The 25,173-nt window shown below is 53.5% G+C and overlaps 3 non-coding genes and 1 pseudogene across 3 annotated transcripts; all 4 read left to right on the top strand.

Annotated features, from left to right (window-relative positions):
• Positions 1–6,653: 6,653 nt before the first annotated feature.
• LOC148647787 (U2 spliceosomal RNA) lies at positions 6,654–6,832 on the top strand (annotated as a pseudogene).
• A 2,582-nt stretch (positions 6,833–9,414) lies between these two features.
• Positions 9,415–9,597, top strand: LOC148647786 (U2 spliceosomal RNA). The gene has a single exon (XR_015927134.1). It is a non-coding gene; the product is annotated as a U2 spliceosomal RNA (small nuclear RNA).
• A 3,365-nt stretch (positions 9,598–12,962) lies between these two features.
• On the top strand, positions 12,963–13,145 carry LOC148647785 (U2 spliceosomal RNA). The gene has a single exon (XR_015926872.1). It is a non-coding gene; the product is annotated as a U2 spliceosomal RNA (small nuclear RNA).
• A 7,822-nt stretch (positions 13,146–20,967) lies between these two features.
• LOC148647784 (U2 spliceosomal RNA) lies at positions 20,968–21,160 on the top strand. The gene has a single exon (XR_015926882.1). It is a non-coding gene; the product is annotated as a U2 spliceosomal RNA (small nuclear RNA).
• Positions 21,161–25,173: the final 4,013 nt, after the last annotated feature.

Here is a 25,173-nt window from a genome sequence, read left to right as displayed (position 1 = left end):
AGAAGGGAAAGGGGAGACAACAAGAGGAGGGCGAAGACGACCCACAGGAGGGACCATCACGGGTAGAAGATGAGGTTGTAGGGAGCTGGGCGGATGTTGTGAAAGCTACACCTGCCCCAGCGGACGCAGGACCACCCGCAGCACCAGGGCCAAGTGAGGAGGAGGGGGTGACACACCACATGCCCGTGCTGAAGAAGAAACCCAGGAAGAGGTCGCAGGCGGGCAAGGGACAGACGGAGACGGGCGACAAGAAGAAGAGGTCTAGGGAGTACTACGAGGAGGTAGAGCTGGTCCCGGAGATGGTAGCAGCTCAGGTGACGGCGCCAGAGCAGGAGGTGACGGCAGACCAGGAAGAGATGGAGGAGGGAGCAGTACCAGAGTCGACACAGGACGACCAGAAACTGGGAGACACCGCAGACTCCCTCCCCCCTAGGCAGGGAGACAGAGTTGTGGCATGGGGCCCCTTCTCCGTTGTGCAGTGCCTTTCAGGTGATGGGAGCCCCGTGGTAACGTGCCAGGTCGCCACCCTGGACCGCGATTATTCACTCCGGCACGACCCTGACCCGGGCTCCAGCCCCAACCCTTATCCCGATCCCCCTCCCCCCGACCCCGACCCCGACCCTGACCGCGGCCCCGGTCCCGGTCACGGCCCCGGATTTGTTCCCGATCTCGTCTCCGACATGGAGGTCGCCTTGAGTCCAATCTCTTCGGTCGCCTTCATTGAAGAGACAGACACCAACAGTTCGGTCAGTTCAGCAGGGGCAGAGCATCCATCCAGCTCTAGCTCCAGCAGGGGTATGGAGAGTGACAGTCCCCCGGAGCAGCTATGACCTTCACAGTGGCTACGGCTAATGTGAGGGGTCTGCGAAACCGGGAAAATCGAACTGGAGTTTTCCGATACTTGTCCCAAAGGTATTTGGATATTTGCTTTTTGCAGGAGACCCATCTGAAGGACCATGACGATGTGATTGCTTACCAGAAGGAGTGGACAAAGAGGCCCTCGTGGTGGAGCGTACTCCTCTAGCATGGGCATCCTGTGTGGTTCCCCAGGGTTTGCGGCACAGGTGGTCAGCTCTGTGGTCCCCGGGCGCCTGCTGGTGGTCGACAGGACCCGGCACGGGGTGCGGACCAGGCTGATTGGTGTGTACGTTCCGGCAGACAGGCGGTAGCAGGGCTCCTTCCTGAAAGATCTGGAGCCCCTGCTGTACACGAACAGGGAGCTGATCATCGGTGGGGATTTTATCATCGACCTGGGGGACTCACAAGGTGAGGGTGCCCACATGTTGCGGTCTATGATTGCAGATTTCGGCCTGCAGGACGGATTCCAGAATGTCGCACACCACACCTGGGACAATGGAAGGGGAACCTTCAGGAGACTGGATTACGTTCTCACTACGGCGAGCTGGACGTCCCTAAGCAGGCAAGCGACCCCTATTTGGTTATCAGACCATCACATGCTGACGGTCTAATTTCCAGACCGGTTACTGGAAACTGAACAGGCAAGTCCTGCAGGACGCAAGATACCGAAGGAAGATTGCTACAGTGCTGAGAGACTGTGCGGAGAGGAGGGAAGCCTTCAGTTCGGCAGCGCACTGGTGGGAGTCCTGCAAGCGCACCATCTTGGTGGTGACAAAGAAGTACTGCAGGATCCGCCGAAGCTTGGAGGAACGCCAGTGCACCAAGCTCCAGGAGGAGCTCGAGGCACTGTATGCTCAGCTGAACCGAGGGGGCGCTTACGATGGTGAGAAGATCGCCCAAATCAAGAGCCTGCTTAGGGCTAAGTGGCTGCAGTGGGCTAAGGATTTTCTTTTCAGGCTACGGGGAGTCTGGAGGGAGAATGATGAAAGCTGCTTGTCCCAATTCTTCGGCGCCGTGAGGAGACAACAAGAACGAGGTTTCTTTGAAGGCGTTTGGAGGGCGGACAGGTCTGTAGCCACTTCCATACCTGTGATGTTGGAGTGTGCCACAGAATACTACAGCACCCTGTTTGAGGAAAAGGAGACCGACGCCGGCATCAGGAGCAGGCTCCTGGACGGAGTGGAGACGACGGTAGACGACCCCGCTGCTCTGGGCAGGGCAGTGTCAGAGGCAGAAATCAGATCTGCCCTGTTGGGTATGAAGAAGGGCACTGTCCCTGGCATAGATGGTCTACCGACTGAGTTCTACCTCACTTTTCTTGACCAGCTGGAGCCGCTTCTGGTGCAGGTGTTCAACGAGGTGCTGGATCGTGATGGGCTCGGTTCCACCATGAAGATCGGTGTCATCTCCCTCATCCATAAGGGAGGTGACAAGGCAGACCTGGGTAACTGGCGACCAATTCAGCTCCTGTGCACTGATTATAAGACCCAAGGCCGGCGTCCGGCATCGCTTCTCGGCCTTTTGGCTAAGATCAAGTTCAAGTGGCATGCCCGCAGTTCTTGTCTTTCCAAAGGTCTAGAAGGCGATCGAAGATCCTGAAGAGTGCTTGAGCTGGTTTCGCTCTAGGTTGAGCCTAGGGGGTTAAGGCCAAGCAGCAGCTGAGCTGGGTGGGATCCGGCAGCAACGTTCTCTCTCTGCTCTCTCCTCTCCCCTCCCCCTTTCTCTTGCTCCGCCTCCTTGGCCTCTGGGCTGGGAGTAGGTACACGTGGCCTGCCCGAGGTGCTTGCTTTCTTCCTCGAGACTCGGAAGCACTATCCGCTCCCTCTCTCTCTCGCTCTCTCTCTCCCTCCCTCTCTCTGCCTCCTCGGCCTCTTGGCTAGGAGCAGGTACTCGTGGCCTGCCTGCCGTGCTTGCTTTCTTCCTCAAGACCCGGAAGCACTTTCCGCTCTCCTCTCTCTCTCTCCTCTTGCGCCTGCACCTAGCTGGGCTTTGCCCACAAGGATAAAGGCCAGGGCTCCCTCGCTGCTCCTTTAGCTCCTTTTGCTCTCTCTCTTTCTCTCCTTTTTTCCCTTTTTTTCTCCTTTCCAGATGGCAGACAAGAGGACACTGATCCGGTTCCACTGGACCAAGAAGACGGAGCCGATGCCGACTGCGAAGTCCTTCTTTATGACCTTCCTGCGAGGGATCTTGCAGTTGGTGGCTGGAGATCTCTACTGCCTCCAAGACAACAAGGCAGAGAGATACATGGAGGCCTACATGGCCACGGACGCCTCGTATGAAAAGGCAACGAGACTGATCAGAGAAAAAGGTAAGCACCCCGGATTCTCTGATTTCCTCACATACAACCCCTACGTACCAACGGAACTGTTAACAGCGTACCTAGGGAGGTATGTAACTGTGGTGGGCAAACCGACAGAGATCAAGGACAATAGCGGCGTCTGGTACGGCAAACGCCAGTACCGAGTCCTCCTGAAAGAGGACCCAGAGGGCGTCGACGGCTTCCAGCACCCCCCGGCCCGCTTCAACATCGGAGCCGACAGGGGGTACCTTTACTACCCCAGGATGCCGGATTTCTGCAAGAAGTGCAGACAATCCGGCAACAAGGCAAACACATGTGACATCATCAGATGTCACAACTGCAACAAAGAGGGGCACCTGGCAAAAACCTGCCAGGCAGCCAAAAAGTGCGACGGATGCGGCGCCAAGGTACACCTCCTTCGCCAATGCAAGGTAAGAAAACCTTCGTTTGTGCAGGTGGTGGAAGCCGGCCGGCAGAAACCGGTCTCAAGACAAAGGGAGAGAGGTGAGAACAAAGAACCCGCACCTCCCCCGCAGAGAACCGAAACTGCTGAGGCCACACCCCCAGCCGCACAAGATGCCACAAGATGGCCGCCAGGAAGATGGACAAAATGGCCGACCAGAGGAAGGGCCCTGGATAACTCCCAGCAAGAAGGGAAAGCGAAAGCGGGAGAAGAGACCCAGGGCGGATCCACCTTCGGAAGGACAGAAAAAAAGAGTGGTAAGGCACGAGTACCGGAGGAGGTGAGGGAGGACTTGGAGGGTCCGATCACGGCCGAGGAGCTGAAGGCGGCGCTCTTGTCCATGGAGAATGGCAAGGTGCCAGGGCCGTACGGACTCCCCAAGGAATTCTACACCTGCTTCTGGGACACCCTGGCGGCAGATCTGGTGGAAGTGGCGCAGGAGATCTTCCGCCGGGGGAAACTCGGAGACACCATGAGGGAGGAGACGCTGCCGACCTCAAAAACTGGAGGCCGATCACGATGCTCTGCGTGGACGTAAAGATCCTGTCCAAGCTCCTGACCGGCAGACTGAGAACCGCCCTCCCCCACATCATCCACAGCGACCAGACGTGTGGGGTGAAAGGGCTGACCAGTTGGAACCTCCAGCTGACCAGAGACGCCATCGCCTGGGCAGAGGACCAGAACGTGCCCATGATGGTGGTCAGCCTGGACCAGGAGAAAGCCTTTGACAGAGTGAACCACAGCTATCTGTTCAGGGTGCTGGAACGCTTCGGTTTCGGAGAGAGTTTCAGCCGCTGGATTCAGATTCTGTACTCTGACGTGGGCAGCAGAGTGAATGTGAACAGAAACCTGGGGGATTTCATTCCCCAGGAGTTCCTGATGTGGCTGCTGCTGTCCCTCACTAAAAAAGGCCTGTGGGACGCGAGGAACAATCTCATCCGGCACAACATCGAGTGGGGAGCGAGAGAGCTGGAGGAGAGGATCCTGGCGGACCTCAGGAGGAGGATGAAGCGCGACGTTGCCAAATGGGGTTTCCCAACAGCAAAGGAGCGCTGGAAAGGACTATGGACCCTGTACAGGGATTAATGGTTAACAGCAAGTGATAGGGTTTGGAGGGACTCTCATAATAGCACAAATCCGCCCACACTTGCAAGGATTGATAACGGACAATCACCGCCGTTCCGCCGTTGTTTTAATTATGTGGAGTGTTAATGTGTGAGATGTTTCCTTTTGAGATGTATTTTTTCGGAATAAAGTATATTTTATAAGAAAAAAAAAAGATCTTGGCCAGGGTGCTGGGCGGCCGCCAGAGAACAGTGATACCGGCCTTGGTGAAGGCTGACCAGACGTGTGGCGTGGCAGGCCGCAAGATCAGCAGGACCCTGCAGCTGATCCGCGATGTCATCGCGTGGGTAAAAGACAGAGGTCTGCTGCTCATGCTGGTGAGCCTGGATCAGACCAAGGCCTTCAACCGAGTTCATCATGAGATTCTGTGGGCACTCCTGAAGAGGAAGGGTCTGCTGGACAGGTTTGTCGGCTGGATCCAGACCTTGTACAATGGGGTGACATCCCGGGTATGCGTCAACGGAGCGTTAGGTGAGCGTATTCCAGTGCGGTGTGGTGTGCGACAGGGCTGTCCTCTCTCGCCCCTGCTGTACGTGATCTTCATCGAGATCCTCCTGGACCAGCTCAGGAGGGACCCGGAGGTGGATGGGATCCCGGTGCCAGGTGGAGGAGGGCAGATGGCGAAGATTGCGGCATACACAGATGACGTCACGCTCTTCCTGGGCTCTGAAGGCGGCCTGGGAAGGGCGCTCAGCATCGTCGAGGATTTCTCGAAAGGTACTGGCGCCCGACTGAACAGGGCCAAGAGCCTGGTGAAGGTATTCGGGACCTGGCCGAGCGAGCCGAGGGACTTCGGCGGTCTGTCACAGACGACTGGGCCGCTGAAGATCTTAGGCATGAGCTTTCACTCCACAGATCCCGGAAGTCTCAACTGGGAGGCCAGGTTCCGGAAAGTCAACCGGAAGCTGGGACTTTGGCAGCAAAGATCGCTGACCTGGATTGGGAAGGCGCTGGTCCTGAAGACAGAAATCCTGCCTCTGCTTCTCCACCTGGCGGTAGTGTACCCCCTACCGGTCCGGAAGAGGAGAGATCTAGTAAGGTGCATCTTCAACTTCGTCTGGGGTCACACTTACGAGCGGGTCAAGAGGTGTGATATGTACAGACCCCTGTGCACGGTCCTGCATGACAACCCGGCCCACCTGTGCAGCCTGTTTGTGAGTCTCTGGCTAGTGGCATGCGGCACCTGACGGTATGGACCAACACGACCCCCAAAGCAGAGCGGCTCCCTCTGCACTACCGCCACGCAGTGCGGTGGCTGCGGGCACACCCAGAGGTAAGAGAGGGAACAAGATCCTTGAATCACCGGACAATGTATAAGATGTTGAAGACAGAGGAAAAGCCGGCAATCCCGGGTGTGTCCAGGAATATCTGGCAGCGGGTCCAGCCGAAGGGGCTTGATAATAAGCTCAAAGACCTGAACTGGCTCTGCGTGTGGGGTCGTATGACAGTCAGGGCCGTTATGCATGCGCACGGGCTCTCCAAACAGAGCTTGTGCCCACGACACGGCTGTGCAGGTGAAGAGACGGTGAGCCACGTTTTCTGGGAGTGTGCCTTCGCCCAGAGGGTGTGGAGATCGTGCGGGACTCTTTTTGCGCAGGTAAGCCCTGATTCCCCTATTTCGCAAGTGGTCGTCCTGAAAGGGATATCCGGCATCCGGGCCTGGAACCGGAGGTTCCTCTTGTGGCTGCTGATTAGCCTGGTCAAGGCTTTCTTGTGGGATACCTGGACGGATCTCATGAAGCAGCAAGGAGAAGCCAGCGTCGGGGATCCTGAAGAGGGTGAAGGAGGAGGTGGCCAGGAGGGTCCAATGGGACATCCAAAAGTGGGGTTTTGATGCCGCAAGAGAGCGGTGGAAGGACTTGTGCACGGGACATTAGGGGGGTGTTGGTGTAGGACTGTTTTTTTATGATATGTTATGAACTTTTTTCTAAAAATCTGTTCTTATCAGTTTAATATCTGATACATACCCCATCGGGGGACCACATATTAAACAGATTTTTGGAACAGGGAGCTGGATCAGGAGCTTGCTCCGTCCTCTCCACGCATCGGCCCGGTATTGCAGCGCCTCCGGGAGCGGTGCACCACCTTCTCTCAGCGGTGAAAAGACAGACGTAGCTAGCAAGCAAGCAAGGTGGACTGGTGCTCCTTCTTCTCCAGTCTCGTCTTTCGTCCATCTGTGCGTCTCTGCGTCTCTCTCTCTCTCCCCCTCCCCGTCTCCGTTCCCGTGCTCCCTCTGTGCACTTTCCCGCTTCTCGATTCTCTCGGCAACCTGGGGTCTGGCGTGGCGTGGCGTGGCGTGGCGTGGCGTGGCGTGGCGTGGCGTGGCGTGGCGTGGCGTGTGTGTGTGTGTGTCCGTCCTTGCAGGCGGCCCCTTTTGACAGCTGGGCGTTTTCCCTCCAAAAAACTTAATATATCCAGCTTTTCTTTCTTTTTCTTCGGCAGGCAGGCGTGTGTGCGTGCACACGTGTGTCCCCGTCCCTCCCGAGAGAGAGAGCTGCCCCTTGCCTCTGCCTGCAGGTGCTGCAATCGTTGTTGGGCCATGGCCAGAAGACCAAAGAGCAGGGCCCCCGCCCGGGACTGGCAGGAAGGCAGGCAGGCAGGCAAGAGAGAGGGGGAGCAGAGTCCAGTGGCAGGCCTCTGGCTGCAGGGAGGCCGGCAGCTGCGCGGGTCCCGGGCTCTAGAGGAGTCAGCCTGCGCCACTGTGCGCCAGCGGAACGCCTGCGCGTCGGTCCGTGCCTTTGGGGGCATCGCTCCTCGGCCTTTTGGCTAAGATCGAAGTTCAAGCAGCATGACCACAGTTCTAAGTTCTTAGTCAGGGGGTCGGGAAGGCGGCGGAGGAGACAACGGCAGAGATGGAGGCGTAGAGTGGATAGCGGATAGCGGAGTTGGAGACGGAGACGGAGTCGAAGTTGGCCGGAGGGAGAAGGTTCCTGCGATGGCGGTGACCGGTGGTGCTTCGGCGTTTGCGGCGGCTGGAGAGCGGCTGTCCAGGGAAGGACAGCTGCGAAACTCTGTGCGCTTTATGTGGAGGGAGAATCCGGACCAGGAGAGACCGGGAAGAGAAGGATTTGCGGATGAAGTGATGGACAGAGCCTTGCATCTGAACTACCTGGATGTTTTTTGTTACCAGGATTTCCCAGGGAAAGGTATCTTTGATCTGACTTTCGTTTCGGAGAAGATATGCATGGAGAAGTGGGACTTTATACAGGCCCGGAAGGACTCTTTGCCTTTTAAGAATTTTAAATGACCGGAATGCACGGTCATTTGCTGTAGAAGATGTGGCGGTTTGGGACACAAGGCAGGGCAGTGCAGCAAGCCTTTAACTTGTAATTTGTGTGGGGAGGCGGGCCATTTGTACAGGACCTGCCCACAGAGACCAAGGAGTTATACAGGGGCGGCTCAATCTCTGCTGATGGTAGTCGGTCCTCAAAAGAGGCCGACGAAATTTCGCAGGTTCACTGGTTTTCTGGTCAGGACGCTACAGAAGGTGCAGGGACTTCTACTGGGAAGGATGGGGGTGAGAAAATTGTTGATCAGGGTTCTGAGCCTCAGGCTGGTGTTAGTGGTGTCAAGACGAAGGCTTCTGTAGAGAAGCTGACAGGGCAGCAGGGGGCGTCCTTGGGGGATAGCCCCATGGACATAGGGGAATCGAGTAAGTTTTCCTGGTCCTCTTCTAGAGACCAGCCTCGAAGACGGAAGGTGGTAGCAACAAAGCGTTTTGCTAGGAAAGTCGTGCAAGCAGTCGCAGGGGGGTTTTAGAGGATTGTTTGCGTCCATGTTGACTAGCACCTCAGAGGACGACGATCCTGGAGCGGTGCAAGAGAAGAAGAGATTATGTGAGGAGGTGACAGCGGAAGTAACAGCAGGTAGGAATGAGAAAGACGAAAAGTGTACAGATGAAGAGGGGGTAAGGAGCACGCAGACGGGTGAAGAAGTAGAGACAGGAGAGGATAAAGATGAAACGGGGGACGGGTCAGGAGAGCAAAAAGGGCAGGAAGAGGAGGAAAAGGGAAGAAAGGACATAGCACAGCTGGTGGGTGGTGGATCCAGTGCAGATGAAAGCGAGAGCTCTACTGAGAGACAGCAGGAAGATAGGGAGAAGGAACTCGGTGTTAGTGTACAAAGTAAGGAGACTCAGAGAACTAGTGTGTCAGTTGTGGGGCCAACTCCCGTGGAGAGTTTTTGGGAGCCGACCCGGTTTGGTCCGGGAATTGCAAAAGGGCAGTTTGCACACGGTTTGTATTCACACACGATATACCCTGAAAAGTCCTTTGTGCCTTTGATTACTCAAAGACCCGGATTGTTTGACTGTTACAATTTTCCCGAGAGAAGTGGAAGAATTGTTTGGTTCCAGGAGGTACAACACGGTGGCCGTGGATACGGTAAAGCATCCAAGCGGATACATCTACTGGACTTATTCTGGTCGGAACAGGAAAATAATCGATGAACTGTGTTTGAAAGTTTGGGATATCATTGTGAGATATGATAAAGAGTCAAAGTAAAGTGTGCTGTGTTTTGTTGGTTGTGGGGCGGGTACTTGATTTACATTCGGGGCGGGTTTATGCAAAGTTTATGTCTGATGGTCTTTGGGTTACGAGCTTTAGTGTCTTGTTTTGTTTTGAGGTTATTTTCGAATGTGTAATTGTGCTTTTGTTGTTGTTTGTTATGGATGTTTTGTAAGTTTTATAATAAAAAAAAATCTGTTCTTATCAGTTTAATATCTGATACGTCCCCCATCGGGGGACCACATATTAAACGGATTTTTGGAACAGGGAGCTGGATCAGGAGCTTGCTCCGTCCTCTCCACGCATCGGCCCGATATTGCAGCGCCTCTGGGAGCGGTGCACCATCATCTCTCAGCGGTGAAAAGACAGACGTAGCTAGCTAGCAAGCAAGCGAGGTGCACTGGAGCTCCTTCTTCTCGGGTCTCGTCTCTCATCTCTCGTCCATCTGTGTGTCTCTGTCTCGCTCTCCCCCTCCCCGTCTCTGTCTCCGTTCCCTTGCTCCCTCTGTGCACTTTCCCGCACCTTGACTCACTGGGCAAGCAGGCCGGCCCCCTTTTCGGCTCCCGTGCGTTTTCCCTCCAAAAAACTTTTTTCAGCCTTTTCCCAGGGAGGCAGGCGTGGCTTGCGTGTGTCCGCGTCCGTCCCCTTTTGACAGCTGGGCTTTTTCCCTCCAAAAAACTTAGTATATCCACCTTCTTTCTTTTTTTTGGCAGGCAGGCAGGCGTGTGTGCGTGCGCGCGCGTCCCCGTCCCTCCCTCCCGAGAGAGAGCTGCCCCTTGCCTCTGCCCGGAGGTGCTGGCGCTCGGCTTTCGCTTGCAGCTGGTTGGGCACAGCTGCTGCCGGTGGGAGGGGACTAAGCTAAGGAGGCTGGGCGGCTGGCGCCCCCTGCGGCTGCGGTCGTTGTTGGGCCGTTGCCAGAAGATCAAAGAGCAGGGCCCCCGCCCGGGACTGGCAGGAAGGCAGGCAGGCAGGCAGGCAGGCAAGAGAGAGGGGGAGCAGAGTCCGGCGGCAGGCCTCTGGCTGCAGGGAGGCCGGCAGCTGCGCGGGTCCCGGGCTCCAGAGGAGTCGGCCTGCGCCACTGTGCGCCAGCGGAATGCCCCCGCGTCGGTCCGCGCCTTTGGGGGCATCGCTTCTCAGCCTTTTGGCCAAGATCACCTGATACGTGGCTTGACCGCGGTCAGGAGACTTTCCAGAGGACGAGAAAGGCAGAGGAAGAGGAGGGCGGAAAACCCAACCGGAAGGACCAACTCTCCCAGACGAAGGAGTTGAGCTCAGGGGGTGAAGGTGGGACTCCCGGATGGCGACAACGGTGACTCCGGGTGAGTTGCCTTCTTATTTGGTGGCCGTGCGACCTCTGTCCTGTGAGGGGCAGATGAGCCGCACGGTGCACTTTGTCTTGAAGAATGCTGAGGATCATATCGAGTGGATGAACAGAGGGCACTTTGAAAGGAAGATCTTGTTCCAGGCACTTAAAGTTGAGTGGAAAAATATTCTAGGAGTCCAAGATTTCCAGTCCAAGTATACTTTTGATGTGACACTCGCCTCTGACGAAGAATGTTCCAGGATGTGGTATGAAGCTGAAAAGAAAAAGGATGAAGAACCATTGGCAAAATTCTATATCGAACCTTTATTCGCACGGGAATTACGTTCCTTGATCATCCACATGTATAACCCCCACGTGCCGGATGATATTGTCACCTTTCTCCGTAGATTTGTTGATGTTCAGGGAGGCGGCCAGAAGGTGGTGGACGAAGAAAGGATCTGGACCTTCAAGAGAAGGTACCTGGTGAGGTTACGGCAAAGCCCAACGACACCTGGAGGTGTGCTACACCCCCCAGCCAACTTCACCATCGGACCTAATAGGGGTTACCTCATATACTCCGGACAGCCACAGACGTGTCGGAGGTGTGGACAGGAGGGTCATCTGGCAGCGGAATGCAGCACCGAGGTCTGTAGACGGTGTGGTCGCACGGGACATGTGGCTATAGCTTGTACTTACCAGTAGCTGTGTAACTTGTGCGGGGAGCCGGGACATTTGTATAGGGTATGCCCCAACAAAACCCGTAGTTTTGCATCAGTGGTGTCCGGGAAACCCACGCAGCCTAGAGTGCACCCAAAGTGCTGAGGAGCCTGGGAGTGAGTGAGGGGTTTGTGAGGTGGATTAGAATCTTATATAATGGCGTTGTAACGAGGGTGCGCGTGAATGGGAATCTGGGCCCCGGGGTACCGGTCGGCCGCGGAGTGAGGCAGGGGTGTCCCCTGTCTCCCCCTGCTGTATGTCCTGTACACCGAGCCCCTCTTACACGCCATTCGCACAGACCCCCTCATTGAGGGAGTGACAGTCCCAGGCAGCAAGGGCGAACAGGTGAAGGTCGCAGCCTATGCTGACGACATCTCCCTGTTCTTGACCACGGACAGAAGTTTACATAGAGTATTACAGATACTGGAAGATCTGGCCACCGGCACGGGGTCCTATCTAAATAGGACCAAGTGCACAGTGAAATACTTCGGGAACTGGAAGGACAGGAGAGATGTAGTCGGTGACCTCCCTTTAGAAACTGGTCCCTTGAAGATCTTGGGGGTTCATTTCCACACGGGCGACTCGGCTACTGCTAATTGGGAAAACAAGCTGTCGAAGGTGAAGCAGAAACTAGGACTGTGGCAGGCCAGGTCCCTTTCCTACACGGGAAAGGTCCTGGTCATTAAGGTGGACGTGTTACCCCTGTTACTCCATCTGGCAGGGGTCTTCCCACTACCAGTTTGCCTTCGGCAGGACTTGGTGCGGGCCGTCTTCCGCTTCATCTAGGGCGGGAGATACGAATGTCGCCCGTGTGGATATGTACAGACCTATAGCAGAAGGTGGAAGGGCAGTTCCTAACCTGCCAGCTAAGCTGGATGCCATTTTTGTAGCAGGGCTGTGCAGAACACTTTGCAGTGACCCAGACCACCCCTGTGTGTATTTCATGAGGCTCTGGCTCGCGGTGTCAGTTAGACACTTGGTTCCATGGTCTAATACAGCGCCGAAAGCCGAGAGGCTGCCTGCACACTATGCGCATGCAGTCAAATGGATTAGGAAACACCCAGAGGTCAGAAAGCAAATGTTTCTTGATCACAGGGCCCTACATAGGTCGGCGACAGAGAAAGGGAACTCTGCTGTGGTCGGGGTTACCGAGGAAGCATGGAGACAAATCCAGCCTGCAGGCCTCGACAATAGACTCAAAGATCTTAACTGGATGGTCGTCTGGAATCGCCTGCCAGTGAGGGAGATCCTGTACAGCCACGGCTTGACCAGACAAAACAAGTGTCCCCGCTCCAGCTGTACAGAAATTGAAACAGTCCTGCATGTCTTTTGGGGGTGCTGGTTTGCACAAGAGGTGTGGGGACAGTGTGAATGGTTGGGGGCCCGGGTTTTAGACACCTTCAAATTAACAAGTAAGATGGTCATGAAGGGGGTGCCGAAGCCAAGAAAATGGAACCGTAATTTTTTATTTTTGTTATTGATTAGTTTGGTTAAGTTTCAAATTTGGGCATCCCGCAAAGAACTTATTGAGCACGGGAGGGAGGTCGCAGCAGATTCTATTATTTGAAAGTTGTGTTTGATATTACAAGACGGGTGAAATGGGACATCACAAGGTGGGGTTTTGCTGCAGCCAAGGAGAGGTGGAAGGGTTTATTTCAGTTGGGGTCCTGATTTTGTACTGTACGTTGTTCTGTTGATTTTTGTACTTTTGTAATAAAAAAATCTGTTCTTATCAGTTTAATATCTGATATGTCCCCAATCGGGGGACCAGATATTAAACGGATTTTTGGAACAGGGAGCTGGATCAGGAGCTTGCTCCGTCCTCTCCACGCATCGGCCCGGTATTGCAGCGCCTCCGGGAGCGGTGCACCACCTTCTCTCAGCAGTGAAAAGACAGACATAGCTAGCAAGCAAGCAAGCAAGCAAGCAAGCAAGCGAGGTGGACTGAAGCTCCTTCTCCGGTCTCGTCTCTCGTCCATCTGTGTGTCTCTGTGTCTGTCTCTCTCTCCCCCCCTCCCCGTCTCCGTTCCCGTGCTCCCTCTGTGCACTTTCCCGCGTCTCGACTCTCTCGGGAAGCAGGCCGGCCCCCTTTTTGGCTCCCGGGCGTTTTCCCTCCAAAAAACTTAGTATATCAACCTTTCTTTTTTTTTCGGCAGGCAGGCAGGCGTGTGCGCGCGCGCGTGCGTGTCCCCGTCCCTCCCGAGAGAGAGAGCTGCCCCTTGCCTCTGCCCGCAGGTGCTGGCGCTCGGCTTTCACTTGCAGCTGGTTGGGCACAGCTGCTGCCGGTGGGAGGGGCCTAAACTAAGGAGGCCGGGCGGCTGGCGCCCCCTGCGGCTGCGGTCGTTGTCGGGCCGTTGCCAGAAGATCAAAGAGCAGGGCCCCCACCCGGGACTGGCAGGAAGGCAGGCAGGCAGGCAAGAGAGAGGGGGAGCAGAGTCCGGCGGCAGGCCTCTGGCTGCAGGGAGGCCAGCAGCTGCGCGGGTCCCGGGCTCCAGAGGAGTCGGCCTGCGCCACTGTGCGCCAGCGGAACGCCCGCGCGTCGGGCCACGCCTTTGGGGGCATCGCTTCTCGGCCTTTTAGCTCAGTTCCGAGAAGTACGTGGCTTGACCGCGACTTGACGACTAGGCTGGGGGACGAGATAGCAGCGGCGGAGAGGAGAGAGAGGAGAGCGGCGGCGGTGGCAGCCTTTTTTTTTCCCTGCGACTTACCAGAGGGAGCGGCGGAGCAGAGAGGAAAGAGGGATGGAGCCGGCTCCTGACGGTGCATTCGTTACGGCAGGGAGGACCCTGGCCGGAGAAGAGGGTAGAAGACCTGGAAGAGGACCTGAGAAGGAAGGAGGGAGAGTTTATGTGGCAGCTGCAGCTTCGGTGAGCAGTGTGGCGGGAAGACCATTAGAGGGCACTGGTGGCAGAGAAGGAAGACCTGAAAAAGGACCGGAGAAGGAAGGTGGGAGAAGCTATGCGGCTGCTGCTGGTTCAGCGAGAAGTTCAGCAGGAAGACCATCAGAGGGCGCTGGCAGCAGGGAAGGTCAGTTCCAGCACACAATTCGGTTTGTGCAGAAAGCAGAATTAGGGGAACGGGCCTTGAGAGACAGGGGAATCTTCGGTGACGACAGTTCGTGGAGTTTTCGGTCTAAGCCCCACTGATGTTTATTGTTTACAAGACTTTCTGGGAAAACGTATGACTTGTTTCTTGTGAATAGAGTGGTCTGCCACAGAATGTGGGAGATGGTGAAGGCTAAGAGAAATGAGAAGCCCCTGAGCGATTACATCATTGAGCCTTTGTTTGTAAGAGAAAACAGGCCCTTAGTAGTTCAGATGTTCAATCCTTACGTGCCGGAAGAGGACATAGAGGTGTTCTTGAAACGGTTTGTGGATGTAACAGCAAAAGGCGTAAGAATAAATGACAGGAACGGCTATTGGTCGGGGAAGTTCCGGTATTTTGTACGTTTAAGGACCCTCAGTGCCCAGGAGGATGGTTACCTGCATCCTCCTGCAATGTTTTTTATTGGGGTGAACCGGGGTTAAGTCAACTACCTGGGACAGCCGCTAACCTGCAGGAGATGCGGAGGAGAAGGTCATTTTGCAGCCAACTGGAGGGAGACAGTCTGCAAGCGATGTGGCAGGGCGGGACACCAAGGTGCTGAGTGCAAGGCGGCAAGGACCTGCAACCTGTGCGGGGAGGAAGATCATTTGTATAAGGACTGCCCCTTGAGCCATGATCCGGTAAGCAGGGGAGCGGCAGGGGGCGTGCCTGAGGCTGCTGGGCCTTCCTCGACCATTTCTGTTTCAGGTGCAGAGGACAGGGAGGAGGAGACCGGGGAGATGGGGGAAATGGAAGAAGAAACGCCTGGGGGACCGACAGATGACGATGGGCAGAAACCGGCGGCAGACCGAGAAGCTGAGGACAGAGAACCCGCTTTAAGCTCAGAGGTAAACCTGGAGGAGGGTTCTGCAGTGGTGGAGGACATAGCGGCTCGGACTGCCAGAAATTTGGAGACCATGCAAGACATTATGAATACTCTCCAACAGACTATGGGGGAAAAGGAGGGGGGAATGGAATGGTCGGGTGGGACTGCAAAGAGGAAATTGGAAGGGGGGGAGAGCAGCGAGGAGGACTCTACCCCTTGAGGTAGTAGCAGAGACAGCCCCTCAGACTAGCCCTGAGCCTGATAAGCAGGCGGAGGGAGACATGGGGCATAGCAAGCGGCCCTGTGGGGCTGTAGTGGTAATGGCCGCGGTGACAGAAGACTTTTTAGCGGAACAAAAGATAGATGAAGAGGGGCAGATTGATCTGTCCTCTTGCCCCACTTTGTCTGCATTAGTACAGGAGGGGGTTATTTTTGAGTTGGAGGGTAGAAATCTCATTAAGATCACGAGTAGGGACCTTAACACAGCTACGGATGCACAACGAGCTCTGCTAGACATACTTAAGGACAGGGAAAATCAAAAGGCAGGGGAAATGGCCAAAAGAGACCGCCAAAGACGGTATGATGACTTATGCCGTAGAGTACGACAGTCGGGGAGCCTCTACAGACTTGACCTCGAGACCTCCAGTGCTTTCCTGAAGCATTCCACCTGGTATCGAGAAGGAGTGAGATACCCCCAAGGGTTTTGAAAAAAATCAAAGAATTCCTGAGACAATTTGGTAGTGTCAAACCTAGTTTTGATCACAGCGGAAGGGAAGTGCTGGGAATGGGTCTCAAGGGAAAGAAAAAGGAGGACGTGGTAAGGTGTGCATATGAACTCCAGGCCTACATCAAAGAGGGAGAAGGAAAGGTCCAGAAATCCTGGACCTAAATAGCCAAAATGATTAGCAGCTACTCGACTTTGAATGTGCGAGGGCTGCGAGATAAGTCTAAGCGGGCTGCTGTTTTTGAGGCTTTAAAAGACCTAAGGCCAAGTTTTTTGCAAGAGGTACACCTTAAAGATGAAAAGGACGTGGAGGAACTGACTGCCTTGTGGGACCGTGGTCCCTCAAGGTGGAGTACTGGAAGTGTGCACTCCTCTGGAGTAGGGATCCTTTTCGGGGACCCTCAAACAGAGTGTGGGGAGGTGAGAGTGAGTGTGCCGGGAAGACTGTTGAGTGTCGACGCAAGAATGAATGGGGTCGATTTTAGATTTGTGTGTGTATGCGCCAGCAGCGATGAGGGAGAGGAGAGATTTTTTAACTCATTTGGGCACATTGTGTGTCACAAATAGAGTTGTAGTGATTGGAGGTGATTTTAATATAGATATTGATAAGGAGAAGGATGGGGATACCAGAGTGGTCAGAGACACATTAAGAATTTACAACTTAATAGACTGCTACAAAGAGGCTAATCCGCAGCGAGGGGGATACACCTGGAGCAACACCAGAGGTCTAATTAAAAGGCTTGATTATATCTTTGCCTCTAGTTCAGTGGCAGTGGAGACGGTAAAGGTCACTCCAGTGTGGTTTTCTGACCACTGCACGGTAGATGTTCGAGTAGCAAGATCTGGGCCTGAATTTGGCAGGGGAGTTTGGAGGTTGAACTGCGCCGTCCTAGAGGAGACAGCATATTTAAAGATGATGGAGGGACTTTTAGTGCGGTGCTTGAATAAAGGAGTGGGAGATAGGCCCGGGCTGGAAATTTGGGAGGAAACTAAAGAAATAATAGGGAAGGTTTCTAGAAAGTACTGTAGGGAAAGGAGAAGGAGGGAAAGGAAAGACCTTGAAAGCCTAAAGGAGTTGGAAGTGGCTTCTAGGGGTGGAGAGGATGGGACTCCTTCAAGTGAAAACCAGATAGCTGCTTTACTGAAACAGATTAGGAAGCACCATGAGCGAAGGGCGAGAGAATTCCTGTTTCGGGCGGGTGTGGAGTTTTTAGATCATTATGAGACGTGCTCTAAATATTTTTTTTTAACAGGATCAGAAAGAGGCAAGAGAAAAAGGTTTTTCATTCCATCCTAGCTACCAGTGGGAAGCAGGTTACGGACCAGGATGGGATGCTCAGAGAAGCAGCTAGGTTTTACGAAGAACTTTTCGCTGAGAAGGTATGTGAGAGGAAAGCTACAGAAGAGGCCCTTCAGACCCTGCAGGCAACCCTGACGGAGGAAGAAAGGGACAACTTGGGAAAACCCTTTGAGCTATCAGAGCTAGAAGCAGCAATGAAATCATTGAAAAAAGGGAAAGTACCGGGGGTGGATGGGATCCCTGTAGAATTTTATAGGACCTTCTGGCCGATTTTAGGACCCTTCCTCTTGGAGGTGATGGGGGAGATTTTCAGTAAAAAGAGCATGGGAAAATCAATGAGGGAGGGTATTTTAACTCTGGTTTTTAAAAAAGGAGACCGCACCGAGCTAAAAAATTGGAGACCCCTAACTTTGTTGTGTGTGGACTATAAAATCATAGCTAAATTGCTTGTCCACTGTAATGTTGCCATAGCCAAAATGTAAATGTAGTGGCTCTCTGAAGGCACCAGTTCTGTAGGGTTTGGGCATTTACTGAGAATTATTAATTGTAGCAGTAAATCACAAAGTTGATTCTTTTGATGGCTTTAGAATCCAACCATGCGACATAACTCAAACAACGCACACACACAGGTACTAATACACGAGGATACATTTATTAATACATAGAATATGCATATAAACCTAACAGATCTTATCGAGAGGGTTATCAGAATACAAAAGATATATATTCAGTCAGTTACAAAGTGTTACACATATCAAGAGGACATACGTTCAGTATATCATTCATTTAGACCGTTTCATAAATGAACTTGGTTATAACTTCTACATTAGATACTCAAAACAAGTACATAAATCTTAGGAATTAAATTGATATCAACTGGTTGGGATAATTGAATTCTCGAGCAGTAATGCAGTGAAGTTGAATACTCATCCAATCTCTGGGGATTCAGATCTCCTGCGGGCACAAAGAAACAGTTGCAGGCTTGTTGCTGTCCAATCCGCGCTCTCTGGCTTGGTGCCAGGCTGTGCTGTGCGGCTTGCGATAGTGCGCTGCTGATGTTCACTGACCGGCTAGTTAGTGTTGGCTTTAACTAGCAAAGTTGGTGCACAGGAGAAAAGATGACTATGGGGGTCCCAGCAAGTCAGGAAGAGGACCAGTTCGTTCCTGATGAAGAGCTAGTTCTGAATAGTGATTCAGCTGTCCACAGTTCCGACCTGTTCACAAGGCCTGCTGCTGTTGCTAGCCTCGGGTGCATCCTCTGGTTACTCTCTGGCAACCTCCGCTCTAGACTCTTAGAACAAAGGAAAGTTCTGGCACTCGGACACACTGGCCGTTCCATGGTTGTCCGGGCTGAGTCTCAGGATGGTCAGGAGGCACGCTGCAAGAATGTCCTGCCCTTGGGAGCCTTCTGCTCCTGGGCCGTCCTGCCCTGGAATTCTCCTTTGAATTCCCTTTAGAAAAGTCCACAGAATTCTCCTGAATCCCTTCTGAATCTCACACTGAATCTTACAGGCTCTCTGTGTTGCCTGTTTTTACCTGGAGGAACTTCAGCTCGTTGATTGGCTGAAAGTTCCATGGGCATCAGAGTCCCACGTGGGTTACTCGGCCCTACCAGTCCCTGATTGGTTGATCAAGGTGAGATATGAGTCACTTACTCCTGACACTTAGGAATGCAGTCCAGATGTCCATCTGGCACTCCCTAGACAGATAGGCGCCAATGGATAACCATTGATCATGATAGCCAGGCTTAGCTAAGTGCATCCCCCTTTGGGAGCTGTCCTTATCAAAGGAACCTTAAATCAGCCTGCATGAATAGTTTCTCCGTGGCTGCACCACAGAGATGAACAGAGAAATGAGGCCTAATTTGGGAAAGCTCAGAAACACTTAATTCTGCCTTATTAATAAGCCTCACCACTACACCACAGACTCTCGCGTGTGATGACTAATGTAATCGGCAGGGACCAGACATGCGGAGTCAAGGGAAGATCAGGGAGGTGGACGCTGCAATTATTGAGGGATGTCATCGCATGGTCAGAACAGAGGAAGGTACCTTTAATGCTTGTCAATTTAGACTTCGAAAAAGCATTTGATAGGGTGTCCCATGATTTTCTGTGACGGGTTTTGGAGAAGATGGGGTTTGGGCTAATCATGATTGACTGACCTTATACAGCGAGGTAGGCAGTAGAGCTGTCATTAATGGTTGGCTGGGCAACCTAGTGAGTCAGAAGGCGGGGGTGAGACAGGGCTGCCCTCTCTCCCCTTTGTTTGCAATCTATATGGAACCTTTTGCATCAGCCATTCGAGCTGAAATAAGAATAAATGGTTTGATGCTGCCAGGCAGTGGGGGAGAGAGGGTTAAGCTGACAATGTATGCAGACGACGTGACCCTCGTAGTAGATTTAACATTCGGTCTAAAAGCCGCCTTGGAAGTTTTTAAAACTTTTGCGAGGGCGTCTGGGGCAGTCCTTAATGCAGGAAAAAGCACAGTCAAAACTTTCAACCCCTGGGACGTGTCACAACAATGGTTTGGTGATTTTAAACTGTGCACAGGACCCTTTAATGTCCTGGGAGTGGATTTTTTGCGGAGAGGTTCAGGAGGCCACAACTGGAACTCCAGGATAGAGAAAGCGAGGAGGAAAATGGGGTTGTGGACCAAGTTAAAATTGACCTTGGTGGGCAAAATCTTAGTATTAAAAGTGGACATACTGCCTCTTTTTGTCTACTTGGTGTACGTGTATCCCTTGCCGCCAAGATATAGACGGCTCCTGGTCGGCGAAGTCTTCCGTTTTGTATGGGGTGGCAGGTATGAGTATGTCAAACGTGTAGATATGGTCCGGAGGCTGGAGCAGGGGGGCAGGGAAGTTCCAGACTTTCCAATGAAGCTAGATTGTATTTATGTTTCCAACTTGTGTCTAGCATTGGTTTCCCCTACAGAACATGCATACCAGTACTTCGTACGCTTTTGGTTTGCACAGTATATGACATTTTTGACAACATGGTCCAACTCAGTGCCACATGGAAGTGATTTGCCCTGGTATTAGACGCGCTAAAGTTTGGGTGGCAAAGTACTGGGACAGGCAGGACGCAACAATATTTTTGAGTCACAAAAGGTTATACCAACGACTAATAGAGACATCTAAACCCCCTCCTGAGCAGAAAAAGAAAGCAGACGTGTGGACCAGGATCCAGCCACGGGGCCTGGATCACAGACTTATTAACCTCAACTGGAAGGTGGTATGGGGTAGACTGCCTGTGAGAGAGGTGCTTTACAAGCATAAATTGACAAAGACCTACACATGTCCACGAGAAGGGTGTAAGGCCACGGAGTCAATAAGACATGTTTATGGATTGTGTCTTTGTACAAAAGGTTTGGATGAAATGTCAGCGATTTTTTTATCTTTTAGAGTCACGACATCAGTTGTTTTGTATGGGATTAAGGGGGGGGCAAGAGGGCAGTCTTCAGTTTCTGTTATGGCTGTTAATAAGCTTAGTTAAATCAGAAGTGTGGGAGGCACGGGATATTTTAATAAAAAAGGGGAAAGAAAGGTCAGCACAAGGTGTTTATCAGAAGGTGCTGTATGACATTAAAGGGCGCATACAGAGGGACATGCAAAGATGGGGATACCATGCAGCACGGGAAAGGTGGAAGGGTTTGGTTTTGCTTTAACGTTTTTCATGGGTATGTTGTGTTGTTTTTGATTTTGTGAATAATGTATATGGACGGTTTTGTTTTTTTGTCTTTTCCGTTATGATTAATTTGTACCCTGTTTTTCTATTTTTGCATTAAAAACAACAAAAAAAAATCTGTTCTTATCAGTTTAATATCTGATACGTCCCCCATCAGGGGACCACATATTAAACGGATTTTTGGAACAGGGAGCTGGATCAGGAGCTTGCTCCGTCCTCTCCACGCATCGGCCCGGTATTGCAGCGCCTCCGGGAGCGGTGCACCACCTTCTCTCAGCGGTGAAAAGACAGCCGTAGCTAGCAAGCAAGCATGGGAGGTGGACTGGAGCTCCTTCTTCTCGGGTCTCGAATCTCGTTCATCTGTGTGTCTCTGTCTGTCTCTCTCTCCCCCTCCCCGTCTCCATTCCCGTGCTCCCTCTGTGCACTTTCCCACGTCTCGACTCTCTCGGCAAGCAGGCCGGCCCCCTTTTCGGCTCCCGTGCGTTTTCCCTCCAAAAAACTTTTCAGCCTTTTCCCAGGGAGGCAGGCGTGGCTTGTGTGTGTGTGTGTGTGTGTGTGTGTGTGTGTGTGTGTGTGTGTGTGTGTGTGTGTGTGTGTGTGTGTGTGTGTGTGTGTCCCTGCAGGCGGGCCCTTTTCGACAGCTGGGCGTTTTCCCTCCAAAAACCTTAGTATATCCACCTTTCTTTCTTTTTTTTCGGCAGGCAGGCAGTCGTGTGTACGCGCACGTGTCCCCGTCCCTCCCTCCCGAGAGAGAGAGCTGCCCCTTGCCTCTGCCCGCAGGTGCTGGCGCTCGGCTTTCGCTTGCAGCTGGTTGGGCACAGCTGCTGCTGGTGGGAGGGGCCTAAGCTAAGGAGGCCGGGCGGCTGGCGCCCCCTGCAGCTGCGGTCGTTGTCGGGCCGTTGACAGAAGATCAAAGAGCAGGGCCCCCGCCCGGGACTGGCAGGAAGGCAGGCAAGAGAGAGGGGGAGCAGAGTCCGGCGGCAGGCCTCTGGCTGCAGGGAGGCTGGCAGCTGCGCGGGTCCCGGGCTCCAGAGGAGTCGGCCTGCGCCACTGTGCGCCAGCGGAACGCGCGTCGGTCCGTGCCTTTGGGGGCATCGCTTCTCGGCCTTTTGGCCAAGATCCAAAAGCGCGTGGCCTGACCGCGGCTGGAGGACTTGTCAAAGGACAAGAAGGGCGAAGGACAGAGAGAGCGGCAGACCCTACCTGAGGGGACATCACTACAGGGAAGGCAACAGGATCGAATCCAGGCAGAAGACACCCAGTGAAGACTGCAGAAGTCCGGAAGACCTCGAGCCACCACTGGAATCGCTCTGGGTTGAGCCCAGGGGGTGAAGGTGGGGCTCCCAGATGACGGCACTGGGTGAGTTGCCTTTCCCTTCGGCGGCCGGGCGCCCTCTGTCCCTTGAGGGGCAGATGCGGCGATACGGTGCGCTTTGTTCTTAAGCATCAAGAGGACTCAGCGGAGTGGATGGTCAGGCGAACCTTTGAGAGAAGAATTGTGTTCAGCTTGCTAGGAGTCAGGAAGGAAGATATTTTATGCATTCAGGACTTCCAGAACAGGAATCTTTACGATTTAACAGTAACCTCAGAACCAGAAGTCATCCGAGTTTGGAACAAGGTAGAATTATTGAGGGATACAGATCCCTTAGCAAAATCTGTGATCGAACCCTTGTTTGCTCGTGAACTTCGGCCAATTACTGTTCATATACTTAACGGCCACGTGCCGGAATCTGATGTTGACATTTTTTTTTAGGAGATTTGTGGACATCCAGGGTGAGGGGAAAAAGGTCATCGATGAAGAGAACGTCTGGACAGCAAAATGGCGGTATATGGCCAGGTTCCGGACCAGCCTGATGACACCCGGAGGCGTGCTGCATCCCCCATCTACCTTTAACATTGGCCCCAACAGAGGTTTCCTGGTATACCCTGGACAAGATGCGGACAAGAAGGTCACCTAGGGGTAGACTGCAAGACTGAAATTTGCAGGTGGTGCGGCCGAATCGGGCACGTGGCAATGATGTGTCGCCACGCCTTGGTGTGCAACCTGTGCGGCGAGGAAGGCCACCAGTACAGGAACTGCCCAAAGAAAGCCCGCAGCTTTGCCTCAGTCGTCTCGGGTGCGGCGGAAGCGCAAGCATGAACATCAGGAGAGCAGGGGAGGCAAGGTGAAGACCATACTCACCAAGGTGCTGGCCCAGCGGAACAGGAGGCAGGTGAGGGCACGTCGTCTCAGTTTCCGGTTCCAACTTCCCAGGTGGCTGTAGAGAAAGAGAGAGTGGAATATCAAAACCCCAACAACTGTGGCACCAGACGAGGGAGCCAGAGATGAGGTATCCTCAGATGATGATTGGGCGACCATTGTGAGCAAAAAGAAGATGAAGAAGGAGAAAAAGGAGAAACGACCAAGGGAATCATCGGAAGAAGAGAACAAATGGGTTGAAGATAAAAGATCCAAGGAAGCACCGTTTTCCCCAGACGAGGACTCCATGGCATCTGATAGTGAATCCGTGGCTCCTGAGGGATCGTCGGAGGAGGGAAGTGAGACCAGGGTAGACAAGGAAACAGAGAAAGAGGTGGACCCGGGAGAAGAAGAGAAGGTAGAACAGGAACTGGTAGAAGACGTACCCGACACCAGTATAGAACAGGGGATGGAGAGGATGGATGTTGCCATAGAGAGACCTAGCCCTCAACAAGAAGAGGAAGAAGGAGGGGGGATCCCCCCCAAATTTGTGGCACTTCTCCTGGCCCGAGCGGGCCGGGGAAGGGGCGATGGGAACAGAGCAATGCCCCCAGCCTGAGGTTTCAGACGATTCGGAAGAGAGCAGCTCCCTACCATACAGTGGTGTGTTAGGCCCAGACGGAGATTCCCTCTTCGATCCGGCCTCTCCATCGGTAGAGGGTCTCCCGAGTCCAGTTGACTATGGCCCTGAGGACCTTCTGAATCGTTTCAATTGAAGGCGTTTTTTGATTGCAGGTCTCCCCCCTCTTCCTCATGAACTGCACCATCGGCTCAGCCAATGTCAGAGGCCTGAAAAACAAGATTAAGCGCACCACGGTCTTTAATGACTTGGCTGAGAGACATTTTAGCTTCTGCTTTATTCAAGAAGCGCACTTGGGGTCGAGGAGGGATGTTCTTGAGTTTAAGAAGGATTGGCACAGAGGGGACTCGTGGTGGAGTGTTGGGGGGGTGCACTCTTCGGGTGTGGGGATTCTTAGTGGAACACCGAACTTTGTGGCCAGTGAGGCCACGTCGGTCGTTCCCGGGCGCCTCTTAGTGGTAGATGGGGTATGGGATACAAAGCGGGTCTGGCTAATTGCGGTATATGGGCCGGCAGAAAGGCGCCTTCAGGCGTCCTTTTTAAAAGAATTGGAGCCTCTTCTTTTTACCAACCGCTCTATTCTAGTGGGGGGCGATTTTAACATTGATATGAGTGATGTGCGTGGCTCGGGTGTGAATGTGTTGCGTGAGTAAATACACCAGTTCAATTTGCAGGACTGTTTCGAGGGAATTGGCCCGGCCTCGAAGGTTTATACCTGGAGTAACAGGCAGGACAGTTTCAGGCGGCTGGACTACATTTCTACCACCTTAAAAGGGGTAGTTCAGTCCAGGCGGGTTGTCCCGGTTTGGTTCTCTGATCACCTCCTGCTGTCCGCTACCGTGATCCCTGAGGTTTCCACTTTTAAAACCCAGTGCTGGAGGCTGAACGTGCAGGTTCTGTCCGAGGCAGAATACCTAGCCCGGATAGGGAGCCTGCTGGGCAGCTTCCAGAGGAAGAGGTGGAGTTTTCCCAACGGTGGTCCTTTGGTGGGAAGCCTGCAAAAAGGCAATAGCCAAGGCCTCCATAAGTTATAGCCGGCACAGGCAGTCTGTGGGCAGGGAGACTCTGGCCCGTTTATAACGGGAGCTAGAGGCGGTGTACGCAGCCTTTAATGGCGGTGGTTCCTTTGATGCGGCCAAAGCCGCGGAGATCAGAACTTGTTTAAAAGAGATCTGGTCTTCGCGGGCTAAAGACTTCCTGTTTAGGCTGAAGGGCGACCTGATTGAGAATGAAGAAAAATGCTCGTCCCGCTTCTTTGGCTCGGTCTGGGCGAGGCAGGCAAAGACCAGCTTCGAGGCCCTCCACCAGGCAGACGGCACGATGACGAGCGAGGGGCCACAGATGGTAGAGTGCACCTCAGAGTTCTATAGGTCTTTGTTTGCAGAGAAACCTGTAGACTCGAGCCGGTGGGAGAACTGGTTGACGGGCATTGGAGGGAGAACTAAGGTCGCCCCAGACCTGGA

The sequence above is a fragment of the Lepisosteus platostomus genome, chromosome 15 (assembly GCF_059453375.1).
Source record: "Lepisosteus platostomus isolate fLepPlt1 chromosome 15, fLepPlt1.hap1, whole genome shotgun sequence".
NCBI classification, from domain to species: domain Eukaryota; kingdom Metazoa; phylum Chordata; class Actinopteri; order Semionotiformes; family Lepisosteidae; genus Lepisosteus; species Lepisosteus platostomus.
This window is presented reverse-complemented; position numbering and strand designations above follow the sequence as displayed.